The sequence below is a fragment of the Beta vulgaris genome, chromosome 6, assembly GCF_026745355.1.
Source record: "Beta vulgaris subsp. vulgaris cultivar EL10 chromosome 6, EL10.2, whole genome shotgun sequence".
NCBI lineage: Eukaryota > Viridiplantae > Streptophyta > Magnoliopsida > Caryophyllales > Amaranthaceae > Beta > Beta vulgaris.
Window position 1 is genome coordinate 72,343,346 of NC_079207.1, and position 22,848 is coordinate 72,366,193.

Genomic DNA, 22,848 nt, shown 5'->3' on the forward strand with positions numbered 1-22,848 from the left:
ATTTCATTTTAGTTTTCTTTCATCAATTAATGTTAATTTCTGCTCGTTAATTGGAGTTTTAATTATTCTCCATGTGATAATTTTCTTGGTAGGAGAATGCTGTATTGATCTAATCTGTAAATTGTGCGACTTTTTTCATTTTGTTTGTTTGATAACTATGATCTTCTCTCTGTACATTACCTTTATTGATGGCCCGAATTAGGATTTATGATTTGTTCTTATTTTGATTATTGTTATTTGGAGCAGATTATAGGTGTGTGATTACCTGAATTTAAGATGTATTGTTTAATTTCATGATGATTGACATTGGCTGTTTTAATGCTCCTCCTCACCTTCGAATCTGCAGCCAATAATCGCGAGACGACAGTGGTGCCGCGCCGACCCACGCAGACGACCCACCCTCCTCTTCGTGCGACGCAACGACCACCATCATCCATCACCTAAGGTTAGTTTTCTTGAAATAACCTTTAATTATTTTTTTGTAGATTTGATTTGATTCTTGAATTGGGTGTTCTTTGAGATTTTTGGTGACTGTTTGTTTGAAGAGAACTTATACTATTGAATTAGAGTATTTTTGCTGAATTACCTACTGAATTAGAGCATGTTTTATTGTTTGTTTACTGAATTAAATGGCACCATTTATTTGCATTTACAGCAACTACAAACTTCTGAATTCTGAGATCAGTGAATTAGAGCATGTTTTATTGTTTGCTATGTACTACGAAATTTGATAGTCATGAGATCAGTGATTGATTAATGAATTTGATAGTCATGAGATCACTAGTTGTAATGAATTCGGTGCACCCACTTATTAAAAAAATGTAGTAAGTTGTCTCTATATATGAGGATATTTGTGGTTTGCTACTCCAAGCTAATGAAAGCAACAGTTAATGCACAACAACCTTTTGCAAGGTATAGTAGTGGAATATCATGTTGGTGACTTGAGTTGGTAATAAGTAGGCCATATATTAGTACTACTGCATAGTTGTTATTATTATGTGCAATAAGACTTGAGAAACATTTACTTCTTTTTAATTATAATTACATGATATATCAGATGTCAAGTACTAGAGAAAGAGGTTGTATTAGCCAGAAAGATGGAAATAAAGGAAAAGGAAAGAGGCAATTACTTGACACTGAAGCACCATCGGAGAAAAATTATAGTGGTCGACTTGGAAAAAAAATGATAGAACTCGAAAAGGTGTTACAATGTCTGCGAGAGCTAGGGCTGTGAAAGCTAGAGAAGAAGTTTTAGCCCCTACTAGTAAAAATGATCGAGAGAAAACTCATATGGAGGACTTTACTATCCCCAACTATGTTGATAATGATTCAGATGATATATTTCTGAAGAAGAAGATAGTTGTTTAGTGATATTCTATTTCAGAGAGAACGTGAGGATGATGAGGATCGAGTTGATGATAATGGTGATGATACTGATGATGTAGAGGTGATGACATAGGGAGGAGGATGAGGAAGAACAAAACGTACACAAAACTGATGATTGGCAGTTGATTAGAGGGATAGATGGAGGACCTTCAAATCCCGATTTACTTACCGGTTTTCGCGCTCATGTTGCACACTACATATGGATTGGTCGGGTTAGATGCACATCTTCTAATGCTTTTCTTTTTTCTAATTTAATCCATTTATTCATTAATTCGTGTATATTAATAATAGTTTTTTCGTTCAATAGGATCGAGGTTTGTTGACATGCCACAATCTATGACAAATGACCCCCCCTAGGGGGGGTCATCTATGACAAATGACCCTCCCTTTGGGGGGTCATCTATGATAAATGACCCCCCTTGGGGGGTCATCTATGACAAATGACCCCCTTATATGGGATTTCATTCCCATTATAGTACATATAATTGCAGTTTGAAAAATATAAAATATGACCTAATACTTTGAATAATATGACAATAATTTAACATTTAAGCAATATGAGTACTCACCGAACTGTTGGTATTATTATTTATTAAAGCGACCTCCATAGTTGCAGCGAGTAGAGAGTATTAACGTGGAAAAGTAAAAGTTTTGTGGTCACTGAAAATTCTCAAATTTGCTTGATAGCTGTGAAATTAAATTATGAATTTTAACATATAAGTAACCAGTATAATGGATAAGTTTTTTTATAAATCTATATAGTGCATTTTGATCTCAACTAAAAAGATAAGAAGAAAAAACAAGATAAATGAATTTTTTTTTTTCTAACTTCCGCTGCATATTTTTTTTATGATAATGGTGGGGCTGGGATTCTCTCGATGGACTTAATACAAGAATACTAGTATACTACTTGATCATTTGTTACTGATGCTTGGTGTTTGGCGATCCAAAGAGATTAACAGATGATGGCCATTCAATTCTTTTATTTTTTTTTAGCTATGGAGCTTGTCAGTGGGGGTGAGCAGTGAGCTTCACGTTTAATTTCCAAGTGCAGGTTGCTATTACTTTAATTCTCACCTGCAAACAAAATTAGAAGAGTGGCGTGAATTCCCTGCAAACAAAACTCTTCTGTTTCGAAAAAACAAGAAGCCTACGTTTGTCGTTTGTTTTTAATTATTAAAACAAAATTATACTTAACCATAGTTAAGTTAGATATAATATTAGATGCTGTATTTAGCCTTTTTTTTTGCTGTATATAGCACTTATGTAAATTAATAGACATCGGATCCCCGTCTATTGCGAGGTTAATGAACAGCTTACCTACTAATTTTCTCTCTAGCTTTTATCACTAGACTTCATGCACGGATGCACCAATATTGATTAGTGACTTGAACATCGGAGGAGCTATTCCAAAAACATTCAGAAGTAGTCTTCTTATTATTATAATAATCCACTTTAGTTAATTTTGGTACAATGAGCTCCAAGATATAACATATATAGCTTACTGTCACACACTAAACAGTACTAGATGCATTTTAGGCAGAATCAAACCAAAGAAAATTTCTACTTGAACACTTGGCGTGGTGGTGGAGGCAAAACATAATGAGACCGTCGCATAGATTCATTATTCAAATCTTTCATGTTTTTCTCATGAAATCTCTTGATATAATTCGCTGCTTTCCCCTCCAGAATAGCATTCTGAAGATCTTTTTCTGTCTTCTCATGGAACCCTTTGATGTAATCAGAGAACTTCCCATCAACGGTTGTGATTTCATGATCATGTTCAGGCAACATAACATAGGATAACTTTGACTCAGGTGGTTGTTCTGGCTTCTGTGATCTTTTACTCCCCTTGGACTTTTTTATCCTCTGTGACTCAGGCACATGGGTATTATGATGGACTACCTTCTGATTATTTGTAGCTTTTTTCTTAGGAACTGAAACTTGATGATGATGATGATTATAATCATCATCATTATCTGATGATGATGTAACTAACGTTCTTCTTGCAAGGGAAAGAGAAGAGAGTTTTAAGATGTTTACAAAAACAAGCATGGATTCTTCACAAAGAGATTTTCTATCTTTCGATTTCATGCTACTCATCATTATTTTCTATTTTTTTTTTCTGCTTATGTAAGCTCTAAAATTCTAGTAGATATAGTAGGAAGTACAATTTGGTAGATTTGGATAGATAGTATGATATGGAGATAAGATAGGGAAAAGAATAGGAGATTACATTTATAGAGTAAGATTAGATTTAGATACTATTGATGGAATGGGAATTGTTCTGTTGAAGGGACAAATGCTCCATGAAAGTAGTGAGCCAATTGGCTTGTTTGCATGTGCATTATATATATTAATATTGGTTGGACTAGAAATCTTCACAAAATTGTGTACCGTTTGATACAAGCTCTCTCTATGTGTGTTGTTAAGATGCACAAGCAAAGCATCTCTCCTTTTTGTTTTTGTTTTTGTTTTTTCCCCTTTTCCTTTGGCGAGACAAGTGATCCATATTAATTGGTTAATTAGTTACAACACACTAGTAATACTAATTTTATTGGTGGATCCGAAATTCTTTTCTTAGCTTGTTTCGATGACTTGGTGTTATTATTTACTTACTTAATAGAGATTGTATCCGGTGATGCATTACTAATTTAGTAGATTAATGGGTTGGGGTTGGGGTTGGGGTTGGGGTTGGGGTTGTGAGGGAACAAAGAGAATTTAACTCGCTAAAAGTTAGGTTATGTTCAATTTATTTTATTTTTGCTTATTTTAGATCTAATTAAATCAGATCAGATCAGATCAGAAAAAATAAGTTTAGATCAGATCATGCTTATATTTAAAAATTCATTATTACTATTAATACTATTATTTACTAGTACATTTGTTCAAAAGGATTATTACTATTGTTGTTGTACTTATTAATTATTAATATGGGCAATTATTATTATTCTTGTTCTTATCATTATAAATGTCATTGTTATTATTATTTTAAGTTATTGTGTTGTTATTAAATAATAGAAAATTAAAAGCCACGTGTTAAGAATATAAGATCGGCGAAAAAATAAGAAATATATAAAATATGATAGCTCAAATTCATGACAACGAAACTATTAAATTTGGATTACATTTCAAAATAAGCTAAGTGCGAGATACAAATTATAAATTTAGATCTGGTATACCTCTTCCTACTGAATTCCAAATCTTTCTAGCTATTTGAAGTTGCATGCTATCCATTTCTTTCTTGCGCAAGTCATAATTGTTTTTTTTTTTTTTTGGTAAACATGGCATTTCATTAATTACCTAATAATGTTAAACATATTACAATCCGAAAGCAGTTGTTCCGAACAATAACTAGGGGGGAAGGGAAAATCCTAGTTATAATACTATCACCATCCATGTATATCTTATTTTATTTTATATGAAAAAAAGAATTGAGTCTGCCGACTTTTCAAGTGTGAAACATTTTTTTTAAGGGAAAGTGTGAAATTTTTTATCAGTGCTCTTATAAATTAATGACTTGGGTTATAAAATTATTTTTAGTAATAATAATTATTATTATGATTATAATTATTGTTGTTGTTATTATAATAATAATAATAAAAATTATTATTATTATTAATAAAAGTTGTGTAAAAGTTGTGATAGAAATAAAATGATAATAATATTAATACTATAAATAAGATCTTATAATGTATTGCATAATAATGAATTACAAAGTAATAATATATTTTATTAAAGATAAGATCTTGTAAATCAGAACAGATCAAATCAAATCAGATCAGATCAAAAAAAATTAGTTCAGATGAACTAAACATAGCCTAATAGTCACTGCGAGTAAAAGTGGGTGGTATTTATCACCTCACTGAGAAAGAGAACGTCATTATGTGTCCTGTCGAACAAGTTAAAAAAATATTTCACACTGTTTTGAGAAGGCCTAAGGGCGTCTAGCTAGGTGGTTGGGATGATTATGAGAAATGGGAAAAAACTTTATCTTACCCAGTGGGTCAACAACCCACTACTAATAGAAATAAATAAATAGTGGAAGAATCCAACTCATCAATTCTAATAGTTTTTTAATACTCTATTTCTAGTGAGTTAACTACCCACCGGATAGATGTAGCATTGCCTTGACAAATGTATAATTGAGTTTTTCTAAAAGGATCCTAATATAATTAAAGATTATTTTAGTTTTGGAATCATATCCTCAAGTCCTGAACATAGAAAATAGAGGAAGTAAAAATGAGCAAAATCTTACTTTGATGTGATAATACTAGAAAAATTAAAAGTTGGAAGATACCAACGTGTTGCATGAGATGAGTTGAAATTGTTACTTATTCCCCTTACCATTCCATATATCATGTATGCTCTTTATTTTCTTGAGAATTAAGATTATATTTGTATCTATCTATCTATCTATCTATATAAAAACCTAGAAAAATTTGCCAATGTGTCATGTCCACATCTCTTCCGTCAGCGCATCGTATTTCTTGGACAAGTGGCAACATGATTGCTATGGGCATTGAACTCACCATATAATTGTCGTGCAAATCTCATCACATCATGCCTAATTAGTTCCATGATCGTTGCCAAGTTTGGTAAATTTTTAATATTATTTTTAATTGCCGCTTTAATCTAGATATTTTTTAAATGCTATTTTTTAATGCATCAATTAAAATCCCCTAAATTCGGCAAATTTATAATTTAATCTACCCATTAAAATTACTTGATTTATGCAAATATAATCATCACTACATAGTCCATATCTATCACATTATTTTTTAAGGAGAGTGTCAAACATAAAATCCTAATTATTTTATAGTTCAAAGATGAAAGCAAACAATCAAAGACTCCCTACATCCAAAAGAGTCATTAGCCTTTGCAAATTTAACAACCTTACCGATATTGAAGACATGCTTATAAATAAGTAACTATTACAGTATCAGTGGTATCATTATTCTACTTTAAATGCATTAATATAATTACTTGGCCTAATTTTTATTAATGCTAGGTATAATTGGTATCATTGTATATGCGAGTTCTATCACCTTGGCCAAAGATGGAGTGACATACCTACAAAATAATGTACTAATTGATAGAAGGTAACATTTTTTTTACTTATCACAATATTTTTATTGGATCTATTCTTTTTTTTATTTAAAATAATGATTTCCATGTACTATGAATTAATTGCATGGCAGTTATATTGACTATCTCAAGCCATTTTATATTTGGTCTCAATGCATTGGACAACCTTAAAGATTCAACCAGTTACCTTATTTGTGGATTAGTTGTCACAAGGAATTATGGTAATTGTATATCACTATTAATATTCATTGTAAATTTTTTTGTCAATTGTTGAAAATAATTTTTAAAGTTCCCATTATTTTATATGTCCCTACATTTTTATAACATTAGGTATATCTTCATTACATTGTGGAAGTGCTACAACTATAACATGCAATCCAAGGTGTTAAAAAGCAACGAGAATGATGTGTTGGTAAGGAACTTATTACAATATGTATCTAATAAGTTCTTTTAAATGTTTACATTTACTTATCTTTTAAATTAAGTTGTAACATGTTTCTTACTGACCGTTTTGTTCGACACAAAGTCAATTGGATAAGAAAAAGCACCTTCCCACTAAATATGGCACTGAAGATATCTAATACAACGAGAACAACAATTAATAAATTTATTAACATGAACCATGTATGTCAAGTTTAATTTACAGCAATTCCAATACAATATCTTTTTTATTTTAATTATGTTTATGATATTTTAATATGTATAACAATATTTATACTATTAATGCATGAAATATGTTGTCGAATCGTTGGCCGATTAGTCCATGTAAACATCGATAATATCAAATGGATTGATTCGTGTTTTTTTTTGTAATACATTATTAAATTACGTGGGGCCACATAATATTTGCTACATGTGCCACAATAAGAATTAGCCACCAAAGAAATGGTAAACATCGATAAACTAGTTTTTAACCCGTGCAAAACTAATATTTGCTCATATGTATATATAGATATAATGTAATAGCCCTGTTTTTAAGGATGTTTATTTAATACTAATTATAATTATTAAGTTAATTATGTTTTGAAAATCTTATTTTATTTGAGATGTGGAATGTGAATTATATTATCGTGTTTGTAATATATTTATATATTTAATTAGATGAAGATTATTTCTATTATTATTATATTATATTTTGGGTTTGTGCAATTAGTTGAGTGGTATTTGGCCCAAATAGAAAATCAAAGTCGGGCTCTTATCCCTTGTTGTTGTCGGTTTAATGAAATAAAACCCCAAACCCATTTCATTTTGTTTCTTATACCTTCTATCCCCGTGAAACCGAGAAAACCCCAACCCCAACGAACCTGACCTCCTCTTTCTCGTTCGCCGTCGCCGCACGACTCTTCTGCCTCGCCGGAGCCGCGTCGAACCACCGCAGCCCTGTAGTTGCTGCTACTCCTTTTGCGAAACCCCTGTTTCGTTCGGTTCTGGTGACTCCTCTGTTCTCTTCGTTCGTCCTGTTATGGATGTCGTGAGTTGGTGCTGCTGTTGTTGTTCGTTGCTGCTATTGGTGGTGTTATTATTTTGCTACAATTCTCTATACTTCTATTGCTAATTCAGAGACCCCAATTTATGGATGAGTATATTATAACTAGCTTTGTCTTGTTTTATTTTGATCAATGATTTCATGGGTTTTGAAAAGAAAATCAGATTAAGATTTATAATTTATCTTTGTTGTATTGGTTTTTGTAGATAGTTTATTAGTTTCATATAAGAAACTTAGTTGTTAGGGAATTGTTGTTGTTGTAGGTTGTGTTGTTCTATTGTTGCAGCTATTATGTTATTGTTATGTTGCTGTAGTATTATTGTTGTTGGGTTGCCGTTGTTTAGTTGTTGTTGGGATTGTTGGTGGTGGTGTTGTAGTTGTGTTGGTTTATAAAAGAAGAGATGATGCTGAATTAATTTGGGTAGAGTTAAGTTTAGTTAGTTCAGTTCTACAATTTAGAATTATGATTTGAAGATTATGGAATTGAGATGGTTAGTGTAGATAATTTCTATATTGAGAATTTGTGAGAATGGATAGTAATTAGTCTTGTTATTATTTTGAGGTTAATGTTGGAGGATTGTTATGAATTTCAAGAGAGTTGATGGAGTTGTGAAGTTCTCAAAGTTCTTATTGTCGGAGCTAAGGAATTGGATTGCATTCAGGTAACTTTTATGTTCAGTAAAATAATTTACTCATGCCCATGTGTGTGTGATCTCTCTATTCTGTTTTTGTTAAATAAGTTCGTACTATGGCCATAGATATGAATGTGATGATGAAATGTCATTGATTGATTATAAATACGCAACTGTTTTGCTGGCTTAGTTTACGAACTGAAAATAGAAAGTGGGCAAGGTATGGGTGGAGGACAGTTACTTCTTTTTGACCTGATACGGTCGGCTACGCTCCATAACGAACCTTGGGGGTAGTATTGCTGGGCTCCATAACGAACCTTGGAGGCAGCGTTTTTCCTTTGTCCAAAGCCTTTACTTGCCACTGATTGTTTAAGAGAATGAGCTATGCCAGCGTTGTAATGAAAAGGAAATGATTTGAGAAATAAAATGTTTATAACGGGTTGAAGTAGAGGTTACGAGTTTTCCACTCATTTTGGAATTGTGTTTGTTTCGTATTTCTCCCCTTAATTTGCAGGTTTGATATTCAGAGCTCGAAATTCGAAGTGAAGCAAGATTAAGGTGTCATAGTGGCTTAAGGATTAAGCTTGTATTTTAGATAGTCGGTTTGAGAATAGTTATTGATATTTTCGATGTATAATATTTGGGAATTTATTCGAGATATTGGTGTATTTAAGGTTGTTTTTCCGCTGCGAAGTAATCTATTTAAGAGTTAATTGTTGTTTATGATTGTCGATTGTGTTTTGCTAGCAGCTCGGAAGAGCGGGCTGTTACTTATAACTTCTCAAAAAATAATATACGTACACGGTATACGATATACCTTTCCATTTGTTTTCTTTGTCCCGTCATTAACTTTCAGCTCTTGATAAATTACAGGCTTCATGTGGCAAGTTCCCAGTTTGATCGATTTATATAAGTAGATAGTTGTTGTTGTGGACAAATTTTGCTTATGAAATTTGAATAAGGGATATCGAACTAATCACAAAAGCTTGATAATATTTGTTGCACATAAATAAAATAAAATTAGGGTCACTAATTTACATTGACATAGGACCGTACATTATATTCAGTTTTTCTACGTAACTCTTATATATATATAGTATTTCATTCACTTTTACAAATTCACATAACATAATTTAAGGAGAAATATCATTAAATATATGATTCAATATCTTATAGTTTATCAACTTTTGACGCAATTATTGAATATATGCAATATATTCAGTTTTGTTGGAATATTTTAGGTCTAAAAGTTAGAGATGAAGTAGCATACAATATATTTTTACACGGGTCTAAACGCTAGAGACCTACTTATAACTTGGTTATGAATAATAATCAAGTACTTAATAAACAAAACAATTCCCGCACATTATGCATGGGCAAAATCTTATTTACTATAAAACTTCCCGTGTATTTTTGCACGGGTAAAAAACTAGTAGAAGTATATAACTTGTCAGTTAGCATATATGCTTCTCAGAGTAAAATACCCTAATGGAGTAGCTCCACATATATAGTGGTCAAACTGATATTATTTGGATTGTTATTGTTAATTTCTGACTTTCAGATCATTTAACAGAGATGAAGTATAGAGAGAGAAAGAAGAAATGTGTTTTGTATATTGAGGGGATGAAAAATTACAGCAACTACAGCTTATTACATGAGTGATATGTCACATTTATATATAGTTTTTAGATGCATTTTGATTGCATTTAGAACTCCTTTTAGAGCATTTAGGTGTATAATGGAATGAATTACGTAAGTTGTGCTCTACTACTCCCCGTTTGCGTGTTTTGATCATTTTCAGGTTACTTTGATGCAAATTGATTAAGATTACCTAAGATCAAGCCTATTAATCATTGAAGATGAAGATATCTTGCACAAGGTCACAATGCATACTTTCGGGACAATTTCGAGTAGAATGAAGCAAAGAGTTAGTGAAAGAAGTGTCAAAACTGACACCTGTTCACTATTTTGATCATAACTTTTGATAGAAAATTGATAATCAAGAAATTCCAATTGGGTTGGAAACTAGACTTCAAGGTCTTTCCAATGATAGGTCACACGCTCAAATCCGACTTCAGGTTTGAGAGATACAGCCTTCACAAGTTGACGCAGAATCGCAGTTTCTTCGCCCGGTCGACCGGGCGGTTTTGCCCGACCGGGCGAAATTAATTTTTCACCAAAATGCAAGGCATGTTAGCCCGGTCAACCGGGCGACCAAATGGGAAAATTCGCTTACGCGCCCGACCGGGCGGATTTGCTTTTTTGTCGTAAGTTGTGAATCACCGTCGCCCGACCGGGCGGATTTCGCCCGGTCGACCGGGCGGTTCGGGACGCATTTTTTGGGTTTTTTAGCCGGTTTTGTAAAGAGTATAAATAGGTTTTTAATATTTTCGTTTAGACTATCTATTTTCTACGTTTTTAGGGCCAAACACTTAGTTTATTCTCTCTACTTTTGTTGAACTTTTACATTGGAAGATTATATAGATCGTCGATTTCCTTTTCCATCGTTCTTCAATCATTTGGTATTCTTCTCTACTTAGTTTAATTTTATGAATTCTTTTACTTTGATTATGATTATTGCGTTCAATATCATCATGAGTGAGTAGTCTATTTCTAGGGTTTAGAGAGGGAAGCCATGTTTATACCTTTTTTATGTTGGTTGATGTTCTTCAATAATTGGATTGAATTAGAATAATTCCTATTGATTTGTTATACTTGTTTAATTCATGTAATTGCGCAATATCATGAGTTATGTTTAGCTAATAAGAATTAGAATCGAAAGATCATATTCATTAGAGGCTTGTTACAATAGGTAGATTTGATTATGTTGAGCGACCGTACTGGCATATGTTAATCTAGGAGTTGTTAATGCCTGACCAAGGATTAGCGAAATACTTCATTTATTCGAACCTCAATCCAAGTGTTGTTGAACTATATTATATTGATTAAACTGGTATAAGCATGGTGGACCGATCGATTGCCCTAGGCTTTTAATTATTTGATAAATTCCCATTTTTTGCGTTCTAGTTTATTTTAGTTTAGTTATTAATTAATCAATCATTTACTCTCTGCTAGTAGTATATAATTGACTCAAATCTGTAGAACTCCTCTCCCTGTGGATCGACCCGTATTTGCCAGTTTCTGCTAAACAGACACCGTGCACTTGCGGTATATTTTAAAACACATCAAGTTTTTGGCGCCGTTGCCGGGGAGACGGCTAGTTTCTATAGTTTTCTGATTAATTATTTAACTATTTCTGCTGTCTCATTGGAACTTAAGTTCCAATTGAGGCCATCTCACTGCACATTTTTCTTTGTTTCTTTTATGCCCAGGTCTAAAAGAACAGGTCTCCAGTTCAACTGATCCTGATCTTGAGAAAACCATCCGGCAGCTCAAGAAGACACAAAAGAAGAAAAAGCAGTCTGCTAATCAGGAAAAACCACGGAAGAACCAACGAAAATTATGCCTCCTAAGTCACTGAAGTCTTATGGGGTACCTTCTCCTGGCAATGTTCCCACAGCCCTACTATGCCTGATATACAACAGTCAACTTCGAAATCAAGCCTGCCTCATAATATGATCCAGCAGAATCAGTTTGGTGGCATCCATCTGAAGACCCTGCAAATCATTTACAACGTTTCAACACTCTGTCGTACCGTTAAGCACCAAGGGGTCACTCCTGATCAGTTGAAGGTCATGGTCTTTGAATTTTCATTAAAGGACAAGGCACAGAAGTGGCTGAAGATGTTAATGAAACTGAGTGGAGTGCTATATCTGAAGCATTCCTGAAAGAGTACTACCCTCCCACCAAGACTGCAGAAATAAGACAAAGCTTGCCACCTTCCAACAAGAACCCGATGAAACACTGAAGGAAGCATGGAATAGTATAAGGATCTGCAGAGAGAATGCCCACACCACAATCTGGATAAGTGGTTCATCACCCAAGCATTCTACAATGGTCTACAACCCATATCAAGAGCACGATTGATTCATCTGCAGGGGGTGTCTTCTAGATAAGGAGGTGGATGAAGGGTATAATTTTCTGGCCAACTTAGCAGAGAATGATCATAGTTCTTCCAGGACTATTACAAAGAAAAAGTTGGATGTTGATGCATATGCCTTGTTGTCTTCACAAGTAGCCCAGTTGAGCATGAAGATGGACTCACTGAAATCTTTGCAGTCTAGTATTCCTCCTATGAGTATTAATGCAATGTCTTCCATGGCTCCTATTACTTCTTCCTTTTGTGAAGTGTGTGGTGTTCAAGGCCACTTTGGTCATGATTGTTGCTACAATCAACCTGATCCGAATCAAATGGCGCATGCAAATGTTTTTCAGCAAAGACCTCCACACAACCCATACTCTAACACACACAACCCAGGTTGGAGAGAACATCCTAATTTTTCCTACAAGAACAACAATGTTCAAAATCCTCAACCTCCACCACAATCTTCCTACCAACCACCACATCAAAACCACCACAACATGCTGCTAGACAACCATATTACAAGGGGCTCCTCAAAACCCCCTCCTGGTTTCAATAGGCCTTCACCCCAAGGCTATCAGCAGCAAACTCCTCATAATACCAGCTCTCAAGAGCCTACTATGTCTGATCTAATGAAAATGATGGTTTCTATGCAGAAAAATCATGAGGAGAGCATCAAGGAGCTGAAGAACACCACCAAGCATTTGGAGACTCAACTTGCTCAGGTGGCGGAAAATAATGCACAGAGGCAACCAGGTCATCTGCCGGGACAACCCTCCCAAAGGAGACTGTCAATGCCGTTACACTTCGTAGCGCACTGTTTATGATGCTCCTCCCATGCCCATTGATGATGATGCTCCTAGCAAGGAGAAAGAGGTGGTAGAGGAAGAAGCGGAGAAGAGTTCGATGTCTGAGGTCGAACTAGCTAAGGAAGATCAGACAGGAAAGCGGAGGGAAAAGGTTTCTGAAACGCCTATTACACCAAGGCTACCTTTTCCCCATAGGATGCAGAAGTCGAAGGTCGATCAACAACTTGGTAAGTTCTTGACTATGGTCAAGAACCTTGAGGTAACAATTCCTTTTACTGAACTTATTTCTCAAGTGCCTGTTTATGCTAAGTTTTTGAAAGACATGATTACTAAAAAGAAAGACTTTGGTGGGGTAGATCGAGTCGCTCTAACTGAAGAGTGTAGTGCTGTTTTACAAAATAGAACCCCACCTAAGTTGAAGGATCCTGGTAGTTTTTCCATCCCTTGCCATGTAGGTGCATTATTTATAGATAAGGCATTGTGTGATTTAGGTGTCTGCTGTCTGTCATGCCTTTATCTGTTTATAAGAAATTGAATATGGGAGCACTTAAGTGCATTCGAATTACTTTGCAAATGGCCAATCGTTCTATAAAATACCCTCTAGGTGTTTTAGAAGACGTCCCTGTTAGGGTGGGAAAGTTTTATATTCCTGTTGATTTTGTGGTGCTTGATATGGAGGAGGATGCCCAAATTCCTATTATTCTTGGTAGGCCGTTTTTGTGTACAGCTGGTGCTGTTATAGATGTCAAGTCGGGTCTTTAACTTTGAGTGTTGGTGATGATAATGTCACTTTTAAACTAACCAATGCTGTTAAGTCTCCTATGCTTGAGCAAAATTGCTGCAGGAGGAAAATGTTTGATGAGGGGGACTCATTGCCAAGCCCTCCGATTTGAGATTGAGGAGGTAATATGGTCGTGCGGGACCTTTATAAACCAGCGCTAAGCGGGAGGCAACCCGTAGTTTTTTTTTTCTTATTATTTTTTTCCTTTTAGAGAGTGAGAGAGCGGGAGCGTACTAACGTTAATTTTTCCTCTAAGCATAGTCCTATAGTTCATCTTGCGGCACTGAGGACATTGCCACGTTCAGCTTGGGGGAGGATTTTTGTATGTATTTTCTCTCTTTTACTACCTTTTAGTGTAGATTTTTTGCTTTCTTAGGCCAGATTTATTTGCTTTCAGACAAAAAAAAAAACAAATATTGCTGAAAAAATACCAAAAATACGATTTGACTGGATTGGTGTGATTGCTTTCCTGTGCCCCATGATGTTCTTTGAAAGTATATTTGGGCTCTTTATCTGGATAGTTGGGCACTTGAGATTGTGATGCTGGAATGTGAACTCTAAATGCCTTACCCTCAATGAGTTTTGATAATAAAGCGCTTATCTTGACTGCATACTTGAATTGGTTAGACTGTGAGGATTCATTCTTGCCAATGGATTCATTTCTATATCCATTCTGTTTTCTTGTGTGTTAGTTCCTCATTAGCTGACTGATCTTGACTTTGACATCGTACGCATTGATATCTGATGGCTTGTGGCAATTGTTGTGATAGAGGCGTTTTTCTTTTTTCTTGAGCCTTAAAGTGATTTTTTTGATATACTTTTATCCTCCTTAGCCCGCTGAGCCTAATGACTATTTCATTACTAAACCTCATTATGCCCATGCCCTTTTTTGATATAATCCCAAGCCTAGCTTGGGGGAGCATATGTTTGAGTTAGTATCTGAGATAGTTTTTATGAGTTACTTTGGATGGAGATGATTGTATTAAGGTACAAAAGTTGAGAAAAGAAAAGAATGAGCAAAATGAAATACATGTGATTATGGGATTGAAAAAAATGCAAAGAGAAAGAAAAAGAAAGATTGAAAAAAAGAACGAACAAAAAGTCAAAAATTCTTTCTTTTACAAGTGCTTGCAAAGAAAAAAAAATTCATCACACTGCTTCAAGGATGAGTTTATTGAAAATTTTGTGATTTATAGAATTGGGACACTGTTATTGCTATATTCAGGTTGATACTTCTAGTAACTTGTGCTCCCTATTCTTGGTTTTTCCACCACATTTCCCATACATAATCCATACCCATACCTAAGCCCCATTACAACCCTGAAAAAGTCCTCTTGAGCTTGCGCTTACATTGTCTATCAGATTGATGTGGTCAGTTTGTCAAGGTTAAAGAGTACGTTCGCTACTTGAGTCGACATGGTTAGGATGAGTGGCATTATTACCTTTCTAAACACATGAGAGTGTGATGGGAAGGGTTATTATGGTTGGGATGGTGAGTGATCGGGCACATCTTTTGCCTACAAAAATGTTGAGAGGAGTGACACCCTAGTGAGTGCCTTTTCGAGATTTGATGTCATATAAGCAGCGCATTTGATGCTTATTTGGGCGATGAGTAAATAGAGTAATCTGAACAGTTGAACTTGAATTGTGCCTGCTTGAATGATTTATGAGCTTTATAAAAGATTTTGATCTCTGTTTTCATATATGAAGGGGTGAAGCAATCATATTCATGTTCATGTCTTGTTTGCTTGAGGACAAGCAAAGGTTTAACTTGGGGGAGTTTGATATGTCACATTTATATATAGTTTTTAGATGCATTTTGATTGCATTTAGAACTCTTTTTGGAGCATTTAGGTGTATAATGGAATGAATTACGTAAGTTGTGCTCTACTACTCCCCGTTTGCGTGTTTTGATCATTTTCAGGTTACTTTGATGCAAATTGATTAGATTACCTAAGATCAAGCCTATTAATCATTGAAGATGAAGATATCTTGCACAAGGGTCACAATGCATCCTTTCGGGACAATTTCGAGTCAGAATGAAGCAAAGAGTTAGTGAAAGAAGTGTCAAAACACATCAATGAGCTTTTATAGTAGATTACACGTGTAGAAAATAAGTCAGGAATGTAACAAACTCTCTAACTAACTTCTGAAATAGTTAGTTAACATAACAAACTCTCTAACTAACTTCTGAAATAGTTAGTTAAACCCATAATCCAATACCCCCCCCCCCCCTCAAGTTGGGAGGTGTTTGAGAGAGGAACTAGGATCAAACAGACCCAACTTGGAGAGTAAAAATCTGAACTGAGGGGCAAGAATAGCTTTGGTAAACACATCAACTAGCCGAGAACTAGTAGGAATGTAGGATAATTGGAGAAGGCCTTCAAGAACCTTATCCCTGGTGAAATGGCAGTCGATTTCAATATGTTTTGTTCTGTCATGGAAGACTGGATTTTTTGCAATATGGAGAGCACTTTGGTTGTCACAAAAGAGAGTAACAGGTTGAAGATTGGTAACACCCAATTCTTCTAGCAATCTGACTGTCCAAGTGACTTCTGAAGCTGCAGAGACCATGGCTTTGTATTCAGCTTCAGAGGAAGACCTACTAACTATGCCTTGCTTCCTAGATCTCCAAAATCTAGGCAGGCAGCCCAATCTGAATCAGAGAAAGCTTGGAGTTGCAAGTTATCACTGCCTTGGAGTAGGATGCCTTGTCCAAGAGTACCTTTAACAAATCTGAGTGTATGTTGTAAAGCAGCTAAGTGAGAAGATCTTGGTTGCTGCATATATTGACTGAGGGTCTGAACTAAGTAAGCCAGGTCTGGTCTAGTGTTGGTGAGGAAATTTAGTTTACCAACAGGAGACCTATAGATTTCAGGATCAGGTAGGAGTTCCCCAGAATCAGCTTGTAACTTGAAATGAGTAGGTAAAGGAGTAGTAGCTTTCTTTGAGAGATCAAGACCACAAGTAGATAGAAGTTCCTTAGAGAACTTTTGTTGACTGAGAAGGATACCATCTGGTAAGTAGCCTACTTCTATACCCAAGAAGTAATGCAAGATACCAAGTCTTTAATGCTGAAAGCTTGATATAAATGAGATTTTAATGCATCAATAGAAGATGAATCTGTGCCAGTGAGAATTATGTCATCCACATAAACTGCAGCAATAGTTATGTGGGAAGATGATCATTTAATGAACATGTTGTAATCATTTTTAGACTGTAGGAAGCCTTGAGAAGTGAGAGCATCCACAAGCTTGGCAAACCATTGCCTAGAAGCTTGTTTAAGTCCATAAAGGGACTTTTTAAGCCTGCAAACTTGGTTGAGAGGGTTGGGTACACCAGAAGGCACTTTCATAAATACTTATTCATGCAAATCTCCATGGAGAAAAACATTATTAACATCTAATTGGTATATAGGCCACTTTCTGCTTGTTGCCAGTGCTATAATACACCTAATAGTAGATATTTTAACAACTGGGAGAATGTCTCCTCATAATCTACACCGTACTTTTGGTTATAGCCCTTGGCTACTAACCTAGCTTTGCACCTTTCCAAGGACCCATCAAATTTCAATTTGACTTTATAGACCCATTTGTTGCCTATAGGCTTCTTCCCTGATGGAAGATCAACTAACTCCCAAGTATCATTGTCATGTAAAGCCTGAAGTTCTTTATTCATGGCAAACACCCATTCAGGTTTACTTGCTGCTTCAGCATAGGTGAGAGGCTCTTGTATTTGAAGTGAGGGAGAAGCAAGGAAGACTGTATGTGTAGTTGGATAAGAAGAAGCAACTACCAAATTACACCAGTGAGTAGAAGGGGAAGGAGTGGCTACATGATACTGATAATCTACAAGGTAAGAAGGAGGGTGATGAGGCCTGGTGGAGTGTCTGAGAAGAGGAGGAATATTAGAAGGAGAAGTGATAATAGTACTTAGATCAACTAAGGCAGGAGAAGGGGAAGAAATAGGCCAGGTGAAGTAGGTGGTGAAGGAGGTGAAGGAGGAACATCTGAGGGAATGATGTCAGAAATAGGAGAGGAAACATCATTAGTATGTGAAGGAGTAGGAGAAGGAGCAGGAGTATTATGTGTGGGAGGAATAGGATAAGCTTCATCAAACACATCAGAAGTAGTAGCGGGAATAAAAATGGGGTCATCAACACCATGAGTGATTTGAGAATGAAGATGAAAAGGGAAGTGTCTCTCATGAAACACAATGTCTCTAGATACAATGACTTGTTTAGTAGAGAGAAGAAAGACTTTGTATCCATTCTGAGTGGCAGAATAGCCTATGAACACTGCTGGTTGGGCCCTAGGATCAAATTTGGTCTTGTTGACCTTGATAGTAGACACATAACATAGACATCCAAATGTCTTCAGATGGGTTAAGAGGGGTGGCTTAGTAAACAATTTCTCATAAGGAGTGATGTTATGAAGACATTTCAGAGACATCCTATTGATGAGATAGGCAGCACAAGTAACACAATCACCCTAAAACTTAACTGGTACTTTAGAGTGAAACATGAGAGCCCTGGCAGTCTCTAATAAATGACGATGTTTTCTTTCTATAGTGTCATTTGTTGAGGGGTGTGAGAGCAACTAGTTTGATGAATGATACCCAAACTTGCATAAATCTGCTTCATGTCTCCTTCTCCCAGCTCCTTAGCATTATCAGATTTCACACAAAGAATCTTAACATTAAATTGAGTGAGAACATACTGACAAAAACTTTGCAAAATAGGTACAACATCAGATTTGAATTTAAGTAAATGTACCCATATAAATCTGGTAAAATAATCCACTATTATCAAGAATTGATTACATCCTGTGAGAGTTTTTGTTCTATATGGACCCCATACATCTATGTGTAGGAGTTCAAAAGGTTTAGTGGTATGACTCAGACTAGTAGGAAAAGATTTCCTAGGTTGTTTGGCAGCAGGACAAACATGACAAACAACATCATGAATACAATTTGTAACATTACACTCAGGGAATACATGTTTTATTTAAGAGAAGGGCAGATGGCCTAGTCTAAGATGCCAAAGTTTGGCCATCAACAGCAGAAAAACAAGATTTATGTACAGGAGAAACATGAGACAGAGATAGTATATCAGATGATTCATCAACATTATAGAGGCCTGCTTTCAAGTTACCAAGAAGCATTGATGGACATGTCAGAAAGTACCCTGAACAAAACATTGAGTGTGAGTGAATGTAATTTTGCAATTAAGATCTTTACACAATCTATGAATGGAAATTAGATTGAAATGAAAATCAGGTATATGCAGGACATTATGAAGAGTGATGTGTTTGTTTAGATGAACTGACCCTATGTGTTTGACTAGAATTTTAGTTCCATCTTGGATAGTAATGGTATAGTTAGGGTCTGTTACAGGTTGATATGCATGAAAAATGTCCAAGTTGGAGCAGATATGATCTGTAGCTCCACTGTCTAACAACCAACTAGTGTTAGAATAAGATACAAAGCAATAGGTACCTGCCATCATAGCTAGTCCGGTAGGTTGTTCTTCCTCAGCAGAAGATTGTTTGTTAAGAAGATTCATAAGTTGATTGAATTGATCAACTGTGGTTGAATCATGCTTCAATTCTTGTGTGATAGCTGGTGTGTCAGGTGTAACCATAGCCACTCTTTTGTCTTTGAAACCTTTGAAACTAGGAGGAAATCCATGAACTCTAAAGCATCTCTCCAAGCTGTGCCCTGGAATCTTGCAATGAGTGCAATAGTAATTTGCACCAGGTCCTTTATTACCAGAAAGATTCTGTGATTTCTTGTGTTGACCATAAGGTTTCTGAAATGTATTGTGAGGTTTGTATGTTATGTTCTTATCAGCCATGAAAGCTAATGGTTCAGCATTAGTATGCATTTGAGCAATTTCTTTGTGTCTCTCCTCTTGAGCAAACATTTTGTAAGCCTGAGAGACCTTTGGTAAAGGCTGATTCATGAGAATATTGCCTCGGATCATAGAGAAACTTTCATTGAGCTTCATCATGAAGTGTATGAGACGATGCTCTTGATCTCTTGTAAGAACCTTTTGTGTCAAATTGCCAGTACATTTATTACAAGTGCAGTAAGGCAGAGGATTTGCATCATGTAACTCATCCCAAAGAGTCTTAATCTCAGTATAAAACTCAGATACACTTGAAGATCCTTGAGTGATCTCAGACAGTTTCTGTTCAATTGTGTAGATTTGTGCTATTGAAGAATAGCTAAATCTCTCCTCTAAGTCCTTCCATATTTCTCTTGATGTACTGAAGAGCAATACACTTTTCTTGATTGAATGATCTAGGTTAGACAATAACCAAGACATCACCAAATTATTACAACGTTCCCATGCTTGATACTCCTTACTACTTGGATTAGGAATCTCTAGACTTCCATCAACAAAACGTAACTTATTCTTAGCAGATAAAGAAATCATCAATGATCTCTTCCAATCACTAAAACCAGTTCCACTAAACTTAACAGATACAATTTGAGTGGAATTAGCATCTGATGGATGTATGTAGTAGATGCTAGTAGGATCTTAATTAAGTGATAGAGTAGAAGCTTCAGTTGAATCAGTTGCAGGCATTTTCTGATGTTTTTTTTGAAGTGAGAAAAGAATTTGAGATTATGAATGAGAAGGTAAGAATTGATGTCATAGAAAAAGAAAATTTCAGTTCAGAATCAACAAGAATAATCAACAAAACTCAAGACAGAAATTTCAGCAAAAAATTGTGAATAGATGAATTGCACAATTTTAAACAAAGATTTGTAAATGAAAAATCAGATTTAGAGAGTTAATTTTAGAGAAAAGAAGGTTGAATCAAGAAGATAAGTTGCAAGAACTCACCTCAGTATGACAAAATTAAGAAAGATTATAGGAAGAACAACACCTGAATTTTAGTTACGAACTTCCTCATATTTGTGTATGATTCAACATAGATTGTTGATTTCGAGAAAATTGAAATGATTTAGCTCTGATACCATGTTAATTTCTGACTTTCAGATCATTTCACAGAGATGAAGTATAGAGAGATAAAGAAGAAATGTGTTTTGTATATTGAGAGAATGAAAAATTACAGCAACTACAGCTTATTACATGAGCTTTTATAGTAGATTACACATGTAGAAAATAAGTTAGGAATGTAACAAATTCTCTAACTAACTTCTGAAATAGTTAGTTAACATAACAAACTCTCTAACTAACTTCTGAAATATTTAGTTAAACCCATAATCCAATAGTTATTGGTTTGGGTCATCTTCGTTTTGAGTAATTCTTAAATTTTTAAATTTGTGTATGTTTATGTTGATTATCAATTTATTTACAAATCATCCTATAGAAGAAGAATCTGGATCCTCTAAAGTTTTAGTGAAACTCTACAAGGTAGAGTTGTATGTGAATCATACATTTTAAAAGCAAGGGATCATATTGGTGAAAGGAAAAGATTTAAGAGTGGATTTTGATGAGATAATATATGGGGGGTTTTGGAAAGAGAATATTAATATATGAACCATTGATTTTTTATTCAATGGTTTGTAGAGTTATTTTACAATACTAGAGAATCCAAACAAATAGAAAAATGTGAGCTCTTTTTCAAGACTATCCTATTTTCGCATTTAAAAAATCATCTTTTACTATCTATTAAACATACTATCGTTATTATTTTTTTAACATGACTCCTTCATTCCACTTAGTTTGCTCACTTGCTGTGTATATCTAGAATGAATGTCTCAATGTAATTCGGTATATTTCTTGTTTTGACTAGTGGACTTCATATTATTCCTACTTGTTTTACTATTCTTTTAGTTATAATATACCTCACAATTTGACAAATTTACATGAGACAAAATAATGAAGATGAAAAGGACATAACAAATCACGCACTACTTCGTACTTTGTGTTGTTTTTTTTTTTTTTTTGAGAAAAAAATGATTAAGAAGGTCAGAGATAAAAGCACAGGTGAATAGCACAGCGGAAGAGCACTGCGGAAACAATAAGTCCGACCGGTGGGGGTAATTAAACAGACAGACACCCTCCCACCGGCGGGGGAATTTTTATTTTGAAGGAACCCAAGATCAGAAACCCGCTCTTGATACCATGACAAATTTAGAATAGATGGTTAATTGTATGGCCTTCATATTATTCATCAATAGTAGAATAATTATACAAAACCTAAAGTAACATAAGATAAGAAACAATCTTCCTAAAAGATATAAGTAAATAATATTTTAACATAAGTGTATTATTATCTTAATAATATCATAGGGAAAATATATCATACATATATTTTTCGATATCTCATATATCTAACATAATTATTCTCCGAAATATTTAACAATTATCTCCGAAATATTTATACTAAATCGAATGTTGCAAGTAAATGGAATAAAGACGGTATAAATTGATCAATGTCGTAATGTAACACGTGTATTGTGTAGTCATCGCTGGATCTCTTCGAAAATATACTTACCTGGGTTCCTTAATTCATCTTTCCGTAATCCGAACAATGGCACATTCTCCTTTTCACCTTGCTAGTTTATTTCAAACTAATGACAATGACAATAAAGACGAAATTAGAATCATATGCATTATTCCAGAAATGTAATTATTTTCCTTGCTGCTTATTTTACTTGGCAAATATGCAATCATTGAGTTAATGGAACTGTTTAGTGTTGTTTTG

General features: G+C 34.8%; 1 long non-coding RNA gene across 1 annotated transcript; it reads left to right on the forward strand.

The window, feature by feature from the left end:
- Positions 1-6,026: 6,026 nt before the first annotated feature.
- Positions 6,027-9,313, forward strand: LOC130591989 (uncharacterized). The gene is made up of 2 exons (XR_008969977.1): positions 6,027-8,622; positions 9,107-9,313. It is a non-coding gene; the product is annotated as an uncharacterized LOC130591989 (long non-coding RNA).
- The last annotated feature ends 13,535 nt before the right edge of the window (positions 9,314-22,848 follow it).